The sequence below is a fragment of the Gopherus evgoodei genome, chromosome 23, assembly GCF_007399415.2.
Source record: "Gopherus evgoodei ecotype Sinaloan lineage chromosome 23, rGopEvg1_v1.p, whole genome shotgun sequence".
NCBI lineage: Eukaryota > Metazoa > Chordata > Testudines > Testudinidae > Gopherus > Gopherus evgoodei.
In genome coordinates, this window is record NC_044344.1 from 2,131,307 (window position 1) to 2,150,273 (window position 18,967).

Here is an 18,967-nt window from a genome sequence, read left to right on the forward strand (position 1 = left end):
ATGGGGAAATCGATGTCTTTTCTGCATTTAAAAAAAAAGTTGCACAGATTTAAGTGTCCACACAGTTGTTTGCATCAGTTTGTTTCTGTTGCACTTCAGTCTCTATTCCTGATTGATGTCAGCCAAACCAAAACAAGTCAGTCTTAAACCAGGCGTGTCCACACAGGGGTTAGTGGTGGTGTAACATAACTTAACTCCCCCGCTCCCTTACGTTAATCTAGTGCAACTTTCTTCCCCAAGACAAGCCCAAAACAGAGTGATGTGCAGTGCCCAAGAGGTGGCAGGATTGGAAATGGAATTTTTCTTCGGACTCCCAGTCAAGGCTGTGCTGCGTTTCACTGTTAGTCCAGGTGCGCTCATTATGGATCTGATTAGAGACCTTGACTCCCACCTTCATGTCTGAGAATTGGGGCTGTTTCAGAACACTGGCAGCCCTTCTGTAGTTTCATGGGGCCCAGTAGCTCTTCGCCAAGTTCCTAGCTGTCACTTCCCCCATCCAGCGTGACACACATAGCAGGTGGTTCGGAGGAGCGGTTGGAGTTGATGATCATGTGGGGTAGCAGGAGTATTGTATCTGCATGTAGAAAAACTGGCAAAAGAATCCTCAAAACCTGACGGAAGCAGCTTTAAAAGTGTGTGCGCCGTTTGCACAGCGGCAATTGCCAAAACCCAAGTGCAAAATATTTCAGGAACTTGGAACCCTGGGGCTGTGGAGTAAAACCAGTGTGGCAGGGCTGCTGTGAAGAGGGGATGAGTTGCTTGTTGTTCCTTTAAGCAATGTCCACACTAGGAAAGAAGTGAGTGTTTTAACATGTTACCTAACATGTCATCAAACACGTGTGAAATCCCAGTGTGGACAAGGCAAGGTCATAGTTTAACACGTGTTAGCTGGTTGTGGTAAGCCCTAGCGGGGAAGCTTCCCTGGCAAATAGCGAAGATCTGGCTTGGCTAGACTGGGTTTCCTTGCTGGTTCTTGACAGTAATGGCTGAGAGGAATTCTATAGAAACTGTTTGTGCTCTCGCAAAGGGAGGTGCTTTCTTCACTGACAAATTAAAAAAGAACTCTGCCCTGCCTTCGCTGCAGCGATTGCTCCTTCCTGACCCGGTGTAGCGTATAACCAAAAAGCACATAGCAGGTAGCTGCAAGTCCTGGCTCTGACAGTTTTACTGATCTCATCTAAAGATGTAAATGTTTTCAGGCATAAGCTTGCCTGGTCTAATCAGCTTGTCAAACGTCAGTTGAATGTCACATTAATTTTGGAATCTGAAAGTGCTGGGGAAATGTTTCAGGTTAGGCACGTAAGCTGGTAGCTGGAATAGAATTAGGTTTTGTATGATCCTTCTCATTCTCAGAGTACCTGAAACTGCTTTGCAGTAAGACATACGCTGTGGTAGTGAAGGGCGCAGGTAGTCAGCAGTCGTACATGATGAAACAGGAAGTTGTTGGACTTCTCTTCTCCACTCTCTCACGCCCTTGTTGTGTGGCTTTGGGGAGACGCGGGCCCACCTTCCCGAAGTGCTCTGGGGTCTGTGGATGGGAAGCGCAGGCACTAAGTGCTTAGCAGACAAGACCATTAGGACCCATTTAGTGAGGGAACAGCATTAGCTGGGTGATGGGGGGAGGCGTTTTTCAGCCTCTCTCCTTGGAGAGTGCTCCTAATGTATCTTCTAACTTGCAGAGCTGTTTCAGAAAGACCAGAGATCTGATTTTCTGTTGTAAGTTCTTTCTCCACGGTCTAGGTTTTTGCCTCATGCCCATCACCTTAGTATCTGAAGATCTCTGGGGCAGGGATCACCAATGACCAATCTGTAAAGCATTAGTGGTGCTGCATAAATAGCCTTGGTTGAAACTGAATCCATGATTTTGTCCTAGGATGATCTAGTGCTCCGCACTGAACCATACTGATACTACAGGTGTTTACAGAATAAAACACACTTGTGTCTGCAAAGCAGGAATTTTCTTTTCAGCACTTAGACCTCTTTTGAAACAAACACGTAAGTGACAACTGCAGTTCTAGCTTTGAAGTTTAATACGCAGCCTAGGAATATTGCTGTGCTCTTGTCTGAAATCTCTTTGACAAACAGACCTCCCACTTCTCTTGTGTAGGAATAATGTATATTTCATAACCAGCTATGCTGGGGAAACAGTTGTCAGACACAAAGATGTTTGTAATTAGATGGAGGTTTGAAATATCTTTCTAAATCTGCCATCCCAGATTAGTTTTTCTGCAGATTCTGTCAGGCCTTCAGGCATTTCATAATGCTTCAGTCACTTTGTTCTGAAATCATTTCTACAGAAAGGGCAGGGGGCGTGGCATTCAATCTGAAACTCTTAATACAGATGCTGTTGTCTACAGATGCATTTGCGTCATTAGCTCCAGTGCACTGAGAGTTTTGGCTTCTCGGTACTTAAACCAAATGTGTCTCAAGGTTCTTTTCAGCATATTGAGTGAGAGACTGTGGTTTGTGCCCGCTCCTGAGGCAGAATGGGACAGCCAGGTTTGTGCCCGCTCCTGAGGCAGAATGGGACAGCCAGGTGAAAGTGATCTGGGTTGCTAAATGTTTTTTTGAATATTCTGCACCCGGCTGACCAAAGCCACTATCCATGAACAGCTGTAAAAATAAATAAAAACAGCAGCCATACTTCACACCAGGCCTGGGATGTTGTGGCAGCATGGCACTGTCAGTGGGGAGGGAGAATACTGATCTAGAAGCTGAAACTAGAATCTTCTGTCTGCTGTGACCATTGGCGAGTTGCTTCAATTCTGCCTCAGTTTCCCAACTTTGCCTTCTCCTTGTGAAGCGCCTTGAGCTCTCTCGATGAAAAATATTGCTGCTGTTCTGCAGCAGACCTTGGCAGGAGTGGGAGACCATTTCCAGCTCCAGAAAGATAATTCTTTCTCCAGCTACACGATGAAATTGGAAAGGGTGAACTCTGCTCAAGTTTTTTTCCAGTGCACTGAAGACAGATGAGACTTGTTAACAGATGAGTGTGGCTGTTGTGAATTCTCTGAAGGCTCATTTGGTTTTGGAAAAAACTACAATTCCTAATTAGGATCCACATATGTCAGTTGCATCCTTTTGCTAGCAAACTTGTGGTGTAAGAAAGGGGCAGCTGTATAGTTTTCTGCGGGTGTCACATCTGTCTGCGGCTACTATATCGGGAATGTGGAGCCATGCTGCCTTTGGACAGACTGTTGCTTTGTGGCATTGAGTTACTTAGCCATATCACTGCATGAAGTGCATTTGCTTAGCTGGTGGTAAAAAGACCTTTGGCCACTTTAAACAACCTCCTAGTAATCACTCTGACATGCAGGCGGGGCACTAGTGGCAAACTATTAACTTGCTTGGACAGGCTGGGCGCTGACTGGTGTTGGTTATAATTTCTTATGAAACATCTGAACTCTGCAGATGTAATGTGGATTGCATGTAGAAATGAAACAGCCCCCAAATTCTTTTGTTTTCCCCTCTTGAATTCTTTTCTTGGCTGTAAAATGGGGACTGTGCTGCAGAAATACTGTGTTTTTCTCGCCATTATCCAAGCTGGAAATAGCACACGAGTGCCTCAAAACCTAAATTTAAAGCCTGCAATTATTGTGTTCTTAGGGAGCTATTTGTTTGTAGCTTTTTAAAAGTAATAAAATCTATCTTCTCCAGATGGAGTTATTGTGATTAATTGTATTGTTCTGGAGTCATGGGCAGCTCAAGCAAGCATGCCAGAATCTCCTATTCACGGGCAAATGGCAAGTTCTCTCATCTGTCCCACTGATATTTCCAACAAGAACAAACGGTCATTAATGAGAAAATCGGCGCATATAGGGTTTCTGTTCCTGACACTTGATGTTGGTTTCCTTAAATGAAAGTGTGACAGTTGTGGCAGTTCTCTGCAATATCCTTGAAAAGCCTTATTGAATTAGTTTAAATATCTTCGTATTAAATGTGAAGGTTTTGTATTATTGGGGGGCCTGGTTGGTGAAAGGACTGTAGCGAACAATGTGCAGACTAGAATGATCTTCGGGGACAATATATGTGAAATGGATTTACTGGGAAATGTCTGGGGGGGGGGTGAATGAAACCCCCCCCCCATTTATGCACAAACCCAGCCTTTTGAAGTTCCCCTCTGAGGAAGGGGCCAGTGTCTATTGATTACCTGGTTTTTGGCATCTGAAGCTCAAAGGCTCAGGCTGTGTAGCGGAAAGCTTAACACATGCGTGGGGGTGCTTGTTCTGAGCTAAAGCAGTTCTGAGCTTGTCAGCACAGAAGAACCATTTGGTGGGGTTTGAAAGACTGACCTTTACCAGAGCCCCTGCAGAGTTGTGGGGTGATCTCTGGTACGTTTATTAGCATGTCTGTAGATTCTTTTATTGGGTTTGATGTGCTTTCGCTGATGTTTTCACCTTAAGAATAAATGTGCTTGCACACAGCTGGGTGGTAACTCACAGCTGTGGGAAATGACGCTGTTCAGAGCCTGCGAATAGTAAAACACAGTGCAGATGCTGGCCTGGTTAGACAGTCTGGCTTGCTGGGGATATCCGTGTTGGTGGGAAACTGTACAGCCAGGAGAAACCTCTGGTCAGCAGTGAGAGAGACAAAGGTCTCTGCCTGAGAGAGGTGATGGCCAGGTGTCCTTGCTGGAGCACAGAGGGAGAATGTTTTGTCACCGTGTAGGGCAACTGCACCTCTGTTAATGTCAGCTGAGACCTACTAAGATTCAGCCTTGTGACCGCAATGGCGTAGAGAAATGTACTCTCCAAGGCGCCCATCCCAGGCTTGTAGAGTCTCTCAGCATGGTGTCAAGCTCTGAGCCAAGCGCTCTTGCTTGTTTCCGTCTGATAAAACTCGCTGGTGACAGCTGAGTGTAGCTACTGCTGATTTTTTTTCCCCAGGAAATGTGAATGGTGAGAAGGAAGCTGAGCCTCATGCTGTAGGGCCAATAGTGATTTCCTGCACCAGAAGGTGCGTCCCCATGAGAAGCCCCAGCTTCTCCGGCCAACGAGAGAACATCCTTGTACGCAGAAAGGGTTGCTATTAAATTTTAAAATCAAATGCCTTTCCTGTCGAGGAGCACAGATGGCTCCTTCCGATCCTACACAAGGAGCAGCGCTGAGTGTGGCTTCGAGGAGGCCGTGGGAAATGCTGGGTCTATTGTGAATCTAGGGGTAATCCCTGGGGGATACAGCCTTATGGTGCTCCGTGCAAATGGAGGAAGAGATGACCCCTGCCCCAGAGAGCTGTCTGCCCCATCTTGGGGGGATGGGGAGCACTTGCACGCTAAGCGACTGAGGGGTTGACAGGAACATGCTTCGTTAGTGGCGTCTTTATTTTTAATTGCCTTTATTTTAAGCCCCTGCCTAAAACTTGCCTCTTCGGTATGTGTTTGAATGAATCCTAGCCATGTTATGTTTCTGTATACCACTAACCTCTTCTGTTTTCGTTTCAACCTTTGCCTTGTGCTATTAAGTATCTAACCCCCGCCTTTCTGTGCTGCTCTGTGGAGAAGGAAGATGGGCTTGTGGTTAAGGGTCTGGACTGGGACTCCAGAGCTCTGATTTCATTTCCTGCCTCTGCCAAACCCTCCCTATATGTGCTTGGGCAAATTGCTTAATCTCTGTCTGTTCCCTGACACTGCAATGGGGTAGATCTTTCCTCTATTTCTGTTCCTTGGGGCCGGGACTCTATTCTTTGTCTGTGCAGCACCTAGCACACTGGGGTTCTGATCTTAGCATCTTTTGGTGTTTCCATAGGACAGTTCTGCAGATCTCCAGACTTTGATGTACCTAGAACATGTTTGTATGGGGGTTCTAGTGGAGGCAGCATTTCTGATACTTAGATCCTGTCCCCACTACAGCTTTCAGCTGGGCTTGTAACTGAGCATGTCTGGCTTTAAATCCAGCTGTGTCCCTGCCCACCTCGAGACTAGGAGTTGGTGGCCTAATCTGCCGCATGGTTGTCTTTCTGCAGTTGGTCTGGCTTGCTTCTTTCCACCGCTGTGTAGATGGACGGCCCCTCCCTCCTTGTGCTTGGGTTACTGCTTTGGCCGATACTCTCGCCAGCTCTCTGTGGCAGGACAGGGCATAATGCCAGCAACACATGGGGCAGCTCTGTGTCCTGCTGGGCATTCAACACGTACTGAGGCACTATTGACCGGCCACACTTTCCCAGAAAGCACCGGTACCTCACTTCTAGCAGCATAGCAGGTGTGGAGGCACAAACGCCATTCATCTGTTCTTGTGCAGCAGAAGCTGTGGTGTGCATCACCAGAACTCCTTGTAACTGAGGCAGGGGAGTGCTGCAGGTGTCTTACGTAGATAGCTAAAGTGGGGACAGCCTCAAACATCACACCATGGGGTAATGAAGACGTGGTGCTTTTCCTCCTGGGGTGTCATGTCTGCTCCCAGGGTTCAGGTGGTGCTGCTCCTCTATGCCTAACTAGTCTCTCCGCTAAAATGCTGAAGGTTGGGCCCCATATTTGTTTTCAGGGATGTTGGGAAGTCCCCAAGCACAGCTGACTGGCTTGGAAGAGCTGGTATGCGTCCCAGGGATTCTCTCCAGCTTTGTTAATATAAACAGATTTCTTTCCCAAACGTCTTGTTAATAGGAAAGCAGGTCAGGGGCTGGGGAAAGGGCTTAACACAGAAGCATACACATTTAATGTAATTTTGCCTCTAGTTATTCTGATGTGGTAATTACCAGAGCCTTTGGAGTTTGCTCTTAATAATGGGGCATGCATGCACAATTAAAACAAACGAGACTAGTCCCTGTTGACTCTTAACCTTGGGGAGGGTGATGTTGCTGCCGAAGTGAAGATGCAGTAATGGGGTGGCACCACGGTTCTTAACCTGGGAAAAGAGAGTGTGGGCTGGAGGGAAATAGAGGGAAGGGGAGTGGCTTCCTTTCCTTTACACATCTGACAGCAAAAATACATTACCAAAGCTTACGAGAGTCCCTGGGGTGCGACAGGTTTGGCCTGCAAGAGCAGTGGAATAGTTATGATTGAAAAATGGAAACTTCTGCAGTGACCTCTTTCAGCCAAATGGTTGGTAAGTAGCTAACAGAAGGGTGTGGGAGGGTTCTGTGTGTGGTGTTCTCAAAGAACGTGTGTGCTTCTGGTGTGCCAGTCACCTTGGTGCTCTGTAAAATTGCTAAAGATTCCTTCAGCCTTCCCACTGGGAAAAGAACTCGCATTTCTTTCTGCTCACAGGGTAGAGTGGAATCAGGTTAGCAGGCTGGGTTCTAACCAGCTCCCCGTGGGCAAAGGCCTGCTGATTGGTCTAAAGATTGCCCTGATGCAGTATTGGGGATGAATGTAGCTGACCTGCATGAGTACCACATAGGAGTTGGCATTAATCATGATTGTCTGTTGTCCCCCGGTACAGCAGTACTTACTACAACTTGCATGCAGGCCAAGAGGCCTGGTTTGACTGGTGCCCCAGTCAGCTGTGATTGCAGGAGCACTTTCCCTGTTGCACAGGAGATGCTGCTGAGTGTGTAGATCAACCATGTTAGCAACGGTGCCCCACCCAGTGTTACCAGGAGTCCCTGCCTTCCAAGCAGTGGGGGCAGGAAAGAACATGCATAACACTCCACCCTCCCCAGCCGGGGTGGGGCAGGGAGAGGAGATGTAAAATGGAGTTTCTCAGCCACTCAAGGATGGACCATGTGAGGGTGTTCCATCATTACAGCGCTGCACGTATCTGGGCATCGCACCTTATTCCTGTGTGGCTCTCTCAGGGCTTGTCTACATCACAAAGTTGCAGCGCTGGTGAGGGAGTTACAGCGCTGCAACTTAGGAGTTGTACACATCTGCAGGGCACCACCAGCGCTGCAACTCCCTGTTTGCAGCACTGGCCGTACACCCGTTGAAACTCGGGTGTAGAGGATCCAGCGCTGGTGATCCAGCCCTGGTCATCAGGTGTAAACACTCACCAGCGTTTTTCTTGACCTCCGTGGAATAAACAGGTATCCCAGCAAACCAGAGGAAGCCTCTCTGGTAATCAAGCAGGTCTCCTTCCCCGCGGTTTGCAGGGGGGTTCGGGGAACGCGAGAGCAAACCGTGGGGAAGGAGACCTGCTTCCCCGCGCTTTGCTCTCGCGTTCCCCGAACCCCCGTGCAAGCAGGTCTCCTTCCCCGGTTTGCTCTCGTGTTCCCCGAACCCCCGTGCAAGCAGGTCTCCTTCCCCGGTTTGCTCTCGCGTTCCCCGAACCCCCCTGCAAACCGCGGGGAAGGAGACCTGCTTGCTCGGGGGTTCGGGGAACACGAGAGCAAACCGGGGAAGGAGACCTGCTTCCCCGCGGTTTGCTCTCACGTTCCCCGAACCCCCGTGCAAGCAGGTCTCCTTCCCCGGTTTGCTCTCGCGTTTCCCAAACCCCCCTTGAAGCCGCCCAACAGCGCTGCAGTGTGGCCACATCTAACACCACTTGCAGCGCTGGTTGCGGTAAGTGTGGCCACTCTGCAGCGCTGGCCCTATACAGCTGTACTAATACAGCTGTAACAACCAGCGCTGCAAAATTGTAGATGTAGACATACCCTCACTCTCCATTTGCAGATAAACCGGGGGAGTAGCACATAGGGTCAGAGAGGTGACTTTTATCTCTGCCTATGGCATTGGTGAGACCGCTACTGGAATATTGCGTCCAGTTCTGTGTCCATGTTTTATAGGATGAGGCTGCTGAAAAGAGCCACAAAAATTATTTGAGGCCTAGAGAAAATGCCTTCCAGTGAGACTTGAAGAGCGCAGTCCGCTTAGCTGATCAAAAAGGTGATTTAGATTAATAGAAGTGCCTTCATGGGGAGAGAACACCAGGTAGTAATGGGATCTCTAATCTAGCGAAGAAAGGTAGAATGAGAACTGATGGCTGGAAGTTGAAATCAGCTAGAAAATGGGCACAAATTTTTCAGTGCAGGTGATTGATTAACCATTGGAACAAACGGCCAAGGGCAGTGCTGGGTTCTTAATCTCTGGATGCCTTTCTGGAAAAGGCTTTAGCCAAACACAAATGAACACGTTATTGGGCTCAATAACTGGAGGAAATATAACATCCTCTGAAAAACAAGCCCTCAGTCTTGGATCATTTAATGGTCCTTCTGGCTTTGGCATCTCTGAAATGTCTCTTCATGGCTGAGTTACTCACTGCTTCCGAGGCTTAATCCAATGGAAAATATCATCAGCATGAGACACAATAGAACAGGCCGATCGGCTTCTTGTGTTGAGCATGCCCATGTGTACATATGGCAGTGAGATAATGCGCTGAGCTGCATGCTGTCTGGCAGATGCTAGCTCCCTGCCCTTCCCTTGTGTGGGGCTTTTGCTTCAGTGTGGCAGAAAGCAGAACAAATTGCAGGAGGTAAGGAAAACATGCAGACAGCTACCGCAGTGGTGGCCCAACGATTGGCCATTTCAGCTCCCGTTTGCTATGTACCTACAATAACCAAACTTCAGCAAAAGACCTAAAGGAGATGTGTGTCTCAAACAGCTTTCAGGAGGGTTGTATGCTCCACTTGCTGGGGGAAGATGCTTGTGATGACCAGCCCTGCATATTCTTATAAAGGGAGAGTTGTGGAAGCTATTCATATAGGCGTGTCTCATCTTACGCTGGGGTGACATTCCGCTGTCAGTGCGTAAAGCGAAAATCGCGTATGGTCAAAGTTACATTGAGTGTAATGGCGGGCGGAATCGCCTGCACTACAGGTACAGTATTGAAATTGTTGTTTTTCTCTCTTTTGCCGACCACGCAAAGCTGAGTTTGCGTGTGTTAAATGCGTGTAAGATGAGACTCGCCTGTACATAACCCCTTGTCAGCGTATGAAATATGATGATGAAATATTACAGCCTTGACTAGACTTGTAGGTGGGGGGGTTATCAATAACTATTAACTTGGGTGAAGCCAAGGCACTTCCAGAGTTTGAAACATGCACTCATCTCTTGCATCTGTTCTTGTGAGCTCCATGGATGGAGAGCTGCAACCAAGCAAAACAGGTAACTGCAGAGAAAGGCGCAGTTTGGAGGGTGGCTCTTGGTGTCAGCTGCGATTTGTGTGAAGGAATGCGTGAGAAATGCGCACGCCGCTGTGTGCATGAGGGAGGCTGCTTTGTTGTAGCCTTCTATCAACAGTCTTGGAAATGACCTTTGCCTCCCAGTGATGGCATTTAAAAAATACCATTTTGTAATAACCTCCCCCAGTCAGCTGGCCTGTCTCCAAAGGCCCCTTCCCCTCTTTCTGAGCAACTCGGAATGACGTTATCCAAGAGCCTGTTGATCATTGTTCATCTGCCTGACATGGGAAGCTGGGGGAAGGTTCCAGTACAGTATGAACATGCCAGGAGAACAGAGGAATTCATTTCCTTTGTTTGTGTGGATGATCAGGACAGAGCTAGCAGAGTGGGGGTTGTGGGGAGAGGGAGTGAATCACATTGTGCTATTTCAGCTTTCTTTAAAAGATCACTGCTCCTGTAACACACAAGTCTCCTCATTAAAGATCCCTCCGTTCCCTTTGAATTCCTCCACTTTCCTTCCCTGTAAAGCCTCCATTGAAATAGTTTAAACTATCGAAGGTCTGACTCTTTTTATATATGTAATGCTTTTATTTTTCATTGATGCTGATGGAATCTTGAAAAGCTGCTTTCTCTCTGTCCCATCCTTGTTTCTCCTTCTGGGAAGGTACCCCTTTCATGACCTCAGCAACTGGTCTTTTATAGAGCACTGCATTTGCCGTGCTTTCTATCTGAGCTTCATTAGCTGTAAATATTGCAGCCTTTTTAAAAAAAAAAAAGAGGAAAAGCAGTTTTGACCTGCACCTGAAGTTACCCAATCTCTGCCTTAGAGGGTGGCATAGGAAGGTGTGGACAGGGCATGGGTGTGCTTTTTGACCCCCCCCCCCAAGCAATATGGGCTCCATTCAGACCTTGTAGATCACCTTAACTTATACAGTGCTTTAGGGCCAGAGTTTTAAAAGTACTTAGGCCCCTGGGCACTTCTGAAAATTCCATCAGAGCTCACGGGAGTTGGACATGTGGTGGGATAACACCCATGGGAGCTGGGCACCTAGGCACTTGTCTGCATCTTTAGGCACCTATATACATCCCATAGACACTTACCTCCCTCTGAGGAGTGTGGAGAGATTGTGTTAAGTGCTGTTCCAGGGCCACAAATGCTGTCATGAGATCCCAAAGATTTCCTGGCTTCTATACCTCACAGAAAGGATTTGACTGGTGCTCCAGTGGGGTTGCTCTACACGCTTTTGGGATACCTTCAGTGCCAAATCGTATCCCTGATTATTTTCCGCAAAGTTAGCAGGAAGTTGTGTTCATTGCAAGACAAAATGTCCTGTTTTTAATCCCCTGTTATGGTTGATATCTTGATTGCTCCCCCTGTGTGTGAATGCATAGGCCTTTTTGCTATCTTCCATGCTAAAGAAGCCCTGCTGGAGACCTCTCCCATTGCTGTGGGCTGAGGAAGGGGCTGCCAGGCCAGGCCACATGAAGTCAGAAATGCTGGAGGGGGGCTCATGGATTCAGGACTGCCCTGAGTCAATCCATGATATTGCTGGGTAGAGTGGGTGGTTCCCCCAAATGGGAGTGGATTCAGTGGGGGGGGTGTGTGTAAGGTCACAGACAGGCTGGGATCAGGGCTCAGCACTAAGAAGAAATTGGTTTTTTGTCTAATACTTTCACTGTTGTGTGAGGGGAGGAGATAGTGAGGTGTGATGGACTTTTCTGACCTCTGGGGCCTACAGATCACCTCCAGGAAGTGTAGTATGAATTGGACATGTGCAGCCCTCTGCAGGTTGGGACTTGGGCTATGACGTGAACATGGAGAGAGAAGGGAGAAGCCCTTCTCCTTCCCCTAGGTGTGGCACTGTTCCTGGGGGCTCTAGAGACCAGCACTTGTCTCTAGCTTCTTTCTCTCTTCCTTGCTTTCTGTACCTTAAGTGTCAGAGCAGCAGCTGTGTTAGTCTGTATCTGCAAAAAGAACAGGAGTCCTTGTGGCACCTTAGAGACCAACACATTTATTTGGGCATGAGCATATATCGCATTGGTAGATGTGCAGGTGACAGCCACGCCATCTGGGGCTCATTCACCTGCACACCTCCCAGTGTGATATAGGCCATCATGTGCCAGCAATGCTCCTCTGCTATGTACATGGCCAATAAATGGACACATCTGACTTCAGGAATCCTAACATTCAAAAACCAGTAGGAGAACACATCAGTGTCTCTGGTCACTGAAGAATAGACCTCAAAGTGGCAATTCAACAAAAAAAACTTCAAAAACAGACTCCAACGTGAAGCTGCAGAACTGGAATTAATTTGCAAACTGGATACCATCAGATTAATCCTGAATAAAGACTGGGAGTGGTTGGGTCATTACGAAACCTAAACTTAATTTCCCCAATGCTGATTGCTCCCTACCGTTACTCACACCTTCTTGTCAACTGTCTGTAATGGGCCACTCTCTTACCACTTCAAAAGTTATTTTTCCTCCTTTGGTATCCTGCTGTTAGTTAATCTGTCTCTTTAGACTGACCTCACACTCAGTAAAGCACCCCCATCCTTTCATGTATTTATACCTGCTCCTGTATTTTCCACTCCATGCATCTGATGAAGTGGGCTGTAGCCCACGAAAGCTTATGCCCAAATAAATTTGTTAGTCTCTAAGGTGCCACGAGGACTCCTCGTTGTATCTTAAGTATTATCTAATTTCCTGGTGGGAGGATTTGAGATCACCTGCCTTAGAATCTGTGCCTCTTGCTACATATGTTTGTCAAACTGCCTTAAATGCCTCTTTTTAAAGGCCTAAGTAACTAATTACATTCGCTCAGGCTCATCCTACTTGCACAGAGCTCTGAACAATGCGATTCCTGAGTGGGGGGAGCAACAGCTCTTCGGACCTTTTGTTCTCTCCCGGGCTGCTCTTTGTGTGCAGACTAGGTAGTGGAGGCTGCTCGCTCATCTGTAGGGGAGAGCAGCTCAGCTCGCTTCGGGTTTTTCTGTGTAGAATGGCAAAGGAAACCCTGAAAACTCCCGAATGTGGGGAAACTGGGGGACTGCCCCATCTTAACACCATCTTACCCAAAGGTGTGTTTAAAGTTACTGGCCTGCCTCTGCAGCATAGTGCTTTAGGATGTTCAGTGTCAACACCTTTAGTTTGAAATCTTCTAAAAATTCTAAGCACGAGGTAAGATTTCTAAGTGTTACTAGACTGTGTAACCCTTAAACACTGCGGCTCTTCAGCCTCCAAGCTGAGAGGATGCTTAGCAGGTTTTGCTGTGTTGTCCAAGAGGTTAATGTAATATCCCTGAGCTTCATTTAACCTGTTTTGCTGGTTAGAAAGTGCTCTGGTAAGCCCTGTGTTCTTAGTCTCAAATCCTTTTAACTGGAGCTGGCAGTTCTGGCTTTCAACATTGGCCTGGGATTTGAAAGGAGGTGGGGTAGGATGCAGTCACGCACTCCAGCATGGGGGCACAGTGTCCTCTTGTTGTGCCTTGATATGCATAGCTCCTCCCCATCAGTCCTGCTTTCCCCTCATCTCCCCCGCATGTGAAGCTGGCTCTGAGTGATTTGAGCCTGACAACTGCAAGTGTCACAACCAGGAGCTGAGCATCTCTGGGGATAGATTTTTTTTTTTAATGCAACAATATTTACAGCTTCTCTGCTGCTTTTTTGGGGGTCGCTCAACGGTAAATCAGTTTAAAGCTGGAACTCTAATAAAGATTCTGCTGCCTGCTCAACACAAAGAAGGGCAAGTTTATCCCAGGGAGCAAAAAGAAAGGGCTAGACGCAGGCATTCAAGCTGCAAATAGATGCATATTTATTGGAGACTTCCTTGTCAGGCGTTATCTGTGCAAAGATGGAGCTGTCTGGATGCAGATCAAATAACTTTGGAGATAGGCTTCTAGTCTCTTTCTTTCCAGCTGTGGCTTCCTCTGCTCCTTGTCAGAATTCTAAACTCCTTGACTCCAGGATTGTAGTAGGAAAGAATTAAACCTTTTTTAAGAAAATCATTGCTCTGGGGGAGTGGATGGCTGAACCATCTGGCCTGAGCTTATACTTGGTTCTGTTTTGACACTTTTGTGCCCGTATTAAACTTTTCACATCTAGTGTCATGTCCTCCCAACATGCGCATGCAGTTGGCCAGTCTGGAATCTCCATGGTTTTCCCCTGTTGCTAGTGATCATTGATGGTTAATGGTCAGCATAGCAGTAGCCCTTGTAACCAAGCCAAACCCTTGCAGTTGAAAAGGCACAGGTTAGGCCCTGCGTCTCTGCAGTGATTACATTGAACCAGTTCAGTAGGGTGGTATCTTGTGTGATTGTTGAATCTTTCCGGTGAGCAAGCCAGGTGACAGTCCACTTTCATTCCACGCTGCTGCTGCCCCCTTTGAGGATGTGGAACAGTCCAATAGATGATCTCGGCTTCCTGGATAGTCTCCCAGCATCTTCCTTGGTTCCCGGGTCACAAGTACAGAGCTCACTGTAACTCTGTCCTCTCTGACTGCGCACCACAGGCGCCGGGCCTCAAGCCATGACTTCTGGTATGGAATCGTGCAGTTCTTCCACTCCGAGACCTGGCGTTGAGCTGCAGCATCCTGTGTATTAACCGAGCTTAACCATCAGCTCTGATTGGCTTCGGCACCCATGGTTCTGCCCTTCCAGAGTCTGTGACCAGTGGTAGATATAGTGACTAGCAGCCTTCTTAAGCCAAGTGTTGAATCTGTAACAGCAGCAGTAAGGAGGGAGGGAAGGGGAAAAAGGTCTTAAACTGTCTATATGCAGGACTGGACTCTTCCCAGAAGCATTGCCATCCTCTGGTGGAGACCGAGGGAAGCTTCTCTGTGCCTGGTGCCTGTAGCCGTGGGTTCTAGGACAGATGTTGGTCCCTCTCCCTGTAACTTTCTTTCCCTGGTTGAGGGTGGGTCTTCTTTCTCCTGTGTTCCCAGGCTTGGGCCCCTCCCGGGACAGACTAGTTGGGGGAGCTCAGCAGGTGGTCAGAGGTAGAACATCAAAGGGAACATCTCTTGTGATGTCCCATAAGAGCTGCCCATCTGCCAACAATCTCAAGCCATTGTTCCGCTTCCTGTTTTTTACCAACTGCTTGTTAAACTAAACCACTGTATTCATGCCGTAAGCCCCATGACCCAGTCAATGTACAGAGCTGCCACAGTGTGATCTGGTCCCTGTCTCCCAGTTACCGTCTGTACTGTGTTCAGTGGGTGCTTCGCACCCTTCAGACAGCTGCCCAGGGTCGTTGTATAAGTCCGGAGGTGGTTGCTTAGCAGGTGTGGATCCTCTTATCTGGATATCTCCAGCTCCTGTGCTGGCACAACAAACGATGTGGAGCTGCATTAGTGTTGAGTGGCAAGCCCATGTCTAGAGCTCCTGGCAGCAGAGCACTTCCAGCGTGATGGATGGGAGCGTGTTGGGTATTAGTGTCCAGCGCTCCATTAAAGGAGCAGGGCTTGACCTTCATGTGATCTCCTGGGAGAGATCTGGTGTCACTGCTGTAGAGGCTAATAGAATGGGAAAACTCCCCCCGCCCCTCATAATAAGCATTTCCTGTTGACTTCTCGTTGCTACACCACCCCACAAGGGCGTGGGGAGCAGCCTAGCAGGTACCTGGATCATGTTTTTTAATGGATGAGTCCTGATGTAATGACCCCATCTCTGAATGCAGACGTTTTTGGTAGCAAAATTTGGTTCCTGTTTGTTACAGGGAAGGAGGACCCTGTCGCTTGTGTGATGCTCCTGTCCGTGCTCCGCTTTCCCTGAGGGTCCTTGCAGTGCTGCTAGCTCAGAACTTATGAGTCTGACCCCCAAAATCACAAGACTTAAATTCTTTTTTTTTTTTAATTTGCCTTCTGGTTTTTACGCCTTCAGGGCCACAGTTTCAAACTGTCCTCCACAGCAACAAGGCTAAGCACTTCAGGAGTGGAGGAGATGGTAGCATGTTCCCATGGCTTTAAGGTAAATACCAGACTGAGGGCTTGTCTACATCACAAAGTTGCAGCGCTGGTGAGGGAGTTACAGCGCTGCAACGTAGGAGGTGTACACATCTGCAGGGCATCACCAGCCCTGCAACTCCCTGTTTGCAGCGCCGGCCGTACTCCCGTTTTGTCTCGGGTGTAGAGGATCCAGCGCTGGTGATCCAGCGCTGGTAATCAAGTGTAGACACTTACCAGCGCTTTTCTTGACCTCCGTGGAATAAGCAGGTATCCCAGCATACCTGAGGAAGCCTCTCTGGTAATCAAGCTGGTCTCCTTCCCCGGTTTGCTCTCGCGTTCCCCGAACCCCCGAGCAAGCAGGTCTCCTTCCCTGCGGTTTGCAGGGGGGTTCGGGGAACGCGAGAGCAAACCGCGGGGAAGCTGGTCTCCTTCTCCGGTTTGCTCTCGCGTTCCCCGAACCCCCCTTGAAGCTGCCCAACAGCGCTGCAGTGTGGCCACATCTAACACCACTTGCAGCGCTGGTTGCTGTAAGTGTGGCCACTCTGCAGCGCTGGCCCTATACAGCTGTACTAATACAGCTGAAACAACCAGCGCTGCAAAATTGTAGATGTAGACATACCCTGAGTGTTTGGCACCAGTGGTCACTGCCTGGATCCTCTTATCACATCTCACTTCAGCTCCTCTTGGTGCCTGCCCTCCCATCTTCCCGCAAGGTCTCTGGCTCTTTCCAAATCCGAGCAGGGTGTTTGTGGTATTGGAAACCCTTTTATGTACAGACCAATTAAGCTAATCTTGGTTTACATGCCTGCACTCTGTAGGTCGGCTTTCCTTTGTGACAGCGAATGCTCTCCTATGAGACTTCTCCAGGGCTGATATCCTGGGGAAAGGATTCTCTTTGACTTGGAAGGCATGGAGAGAAACTCTGTATCTGCTGCTTTGGAGCAGGAGGCCATGTAGCTGGTATGAGGGGCATGCGGCAGAGCAGCCTGGCACCGAAAGAGATTCTCAAGGCTGAGCAAATGTTTTGCATATAATTTGCTCTACAGAAGACTGTGCATGGTTGCATTGCTACCTTGTTCTCTGTTCCGATTGCAGCAGCGCAGAGCATACCTTCCCTGTGCTCATCTCTCTGCATGAACAGGGTGAAGACAAAGGCGTCCTTTCTTCCAGTCCCTCCAAATTACTGGCCCAAACCTCTCGATTGACCACCTCTGCTGCAGCAGCGGTCAGGCATCTCTGCCGCGGTGGGCACTGTTGACCACCCACTTGGCATGTTGTCCCAACTGGGAGGCCAGAATAACCATGTATCTTGCTGCCTGCAGAATGAATTTAACTAGTCTTCCTGTGCTAACCCCCCTGATCTGACATGGGGACAGAGCTGGATTCTCCTCGGTCTCACAATGCACTTATACCGTGGGGAGCACAGCAGGACCACACAGAGTAGAGAGTTCCTGGCGCTGGTGACATTTCCCGAACCCTTAGTCAACCAGTGACGTTCTTTCTGCTGGCTCAGGTGCCTAGAAGCGCACTTGCTGCAGGCTCACTCCTTGCTTGAGCGCGTTACTTCCTAAACCCACAAAGACACTGCTCAAGGTGTGAATGACTAGCTTGCTCCCTGCCTCTGACCAAAGGCTGCCAGATGGGCAGATGAAATGTGACTTTTTATTCTGTAGCATGGATGAAACTCTGGCGAAAATTAGGTCAAAGTACAAACAGAGTCTCTGCTTGCAAGGCTCTTTGTTGCATTAATATACCTCATTTGCTTTCACTCCGACCATCAAAAGGCTAAAATGCCATTTCATATTTCCAGTGCTGCTCTGAACTTAATAGAACCTGCTTCCTTCCTCATCCCCATCCCCAGAGAGGTGAGTGGTGGTCGGGGGAAGTCCATTCTCCTGCTCCCCAAGGGAGATGCATGTTCACTCTGAATAATACTAATTGAATACACTTGCAAGGAATTCCAGGAAGGCCACACTATAAACAAGTAGAATCTTGCGGTGTGCAGTTTTCCCAGCTGTCTCCCTTGCCATTCATCTGTTGTTGTCTAGCAGGGACCTTGCCAACAGAGGCCAGGAGAACCTGCTTTTGGCCCTGTCATGATCTCTGGCCCCTCTGTTCCAGTGGCCTCCCAACCAATACTGATCCTGCATGCTCCTGCAGCTGTTCCCACCTTTCCCGAAGCTGCTCGGTGTGGGCCGTGCTGCACTCCAGCTGCTTGCCATTAACTCTATCCTGTAACAATTGGGCAGTTGGAAGACTGGGTCTGGCGCATTCTGAAGCCTCCTGGTGAGTGCTGTGAGTGAATGGAAGAAAGCTGGTGCCAGACATCTGTCCCGAAGTCTTAATCTGGGAAACAGACTCCTTGGGCTACTCTCAAAGAGACTGGTACTTTAGCCAACATGATTTGCCTGCACTTCTGAGTGGCTAGCTGTGTTGAGGGACTAGCTGCTGTGTCCCAGGGACATTGGCTTCCCCACTGTTTGTACAAAGCTTCTTAGAGCAGGTAGTCACATGCACTGCCTTGAAAATTGTTATCCTGTTTGCAGCCAAAACTTATCAGGCCCAGCTCATTTAAGCTTGTAAAATACCCCTGGACTAGCTTTTGATTTGTAAGCTCAAATGATTGCCATCTACACTGGAAAAACTACAGCGGCTCTGAGCAGTCAGTGTTCCAGCTGAACCCAGGCATACTTGGAAAATAAGTGCCTGTCACTCCTTCAGCTCTCGGAGCAGCAGTTACTGTCCACATATTTGCTCAGTCTCTCCGTACCCAGCCCCCCTCATAGTTCATGCACTCCTTAGGTGCTAGACTGAATTAACAAAACCTGCTCCTTCTTCTGGCCACTGGCTGGGCATCCTGCTCATGCTGTGCGGTGCAGGAGGGAGGCAGATGGTCTGATTCCCTTCAGGATTACACCTAGCCTTGGGGGACACTAGGGTGACCAGATGTCCTGATTTTATAGGCACAGTCCCAATTTTTGGGTCTCTTTCTTATACAGGCTCCTATTACCCCCCACCCCCTGTTCTGATT

The 18,967-nt window shown here is 48.5% G+C and overlaps 1 protein-coding gene across 2 annotated transcripts in view; it reads left to right on the forward strand.

The window, feature by feature from the left end:
- Positions 1–18,967, forward strand: part of JUP (junction plakoglobin) — a 52,335-nt gene that overhangs the window by 7,402 nt on the left and 25,966 nt on the right. Inside the window, exon 2 of one of the 2 annotated variants that reach the window (XM_030540881.1) lies at positions 1,401–1,407. The exons of the other annotated variant lie outside the window; for it this stretch is intronic. The gene's annotated coding sequence lies outside the window, so the exon portion shown is untranslated. The remainder of the gene's footprint in view (positions 1–1,400; positions 1,408–18,967) is intronic. 2 annotated transcript variants of the gene reach the window in all.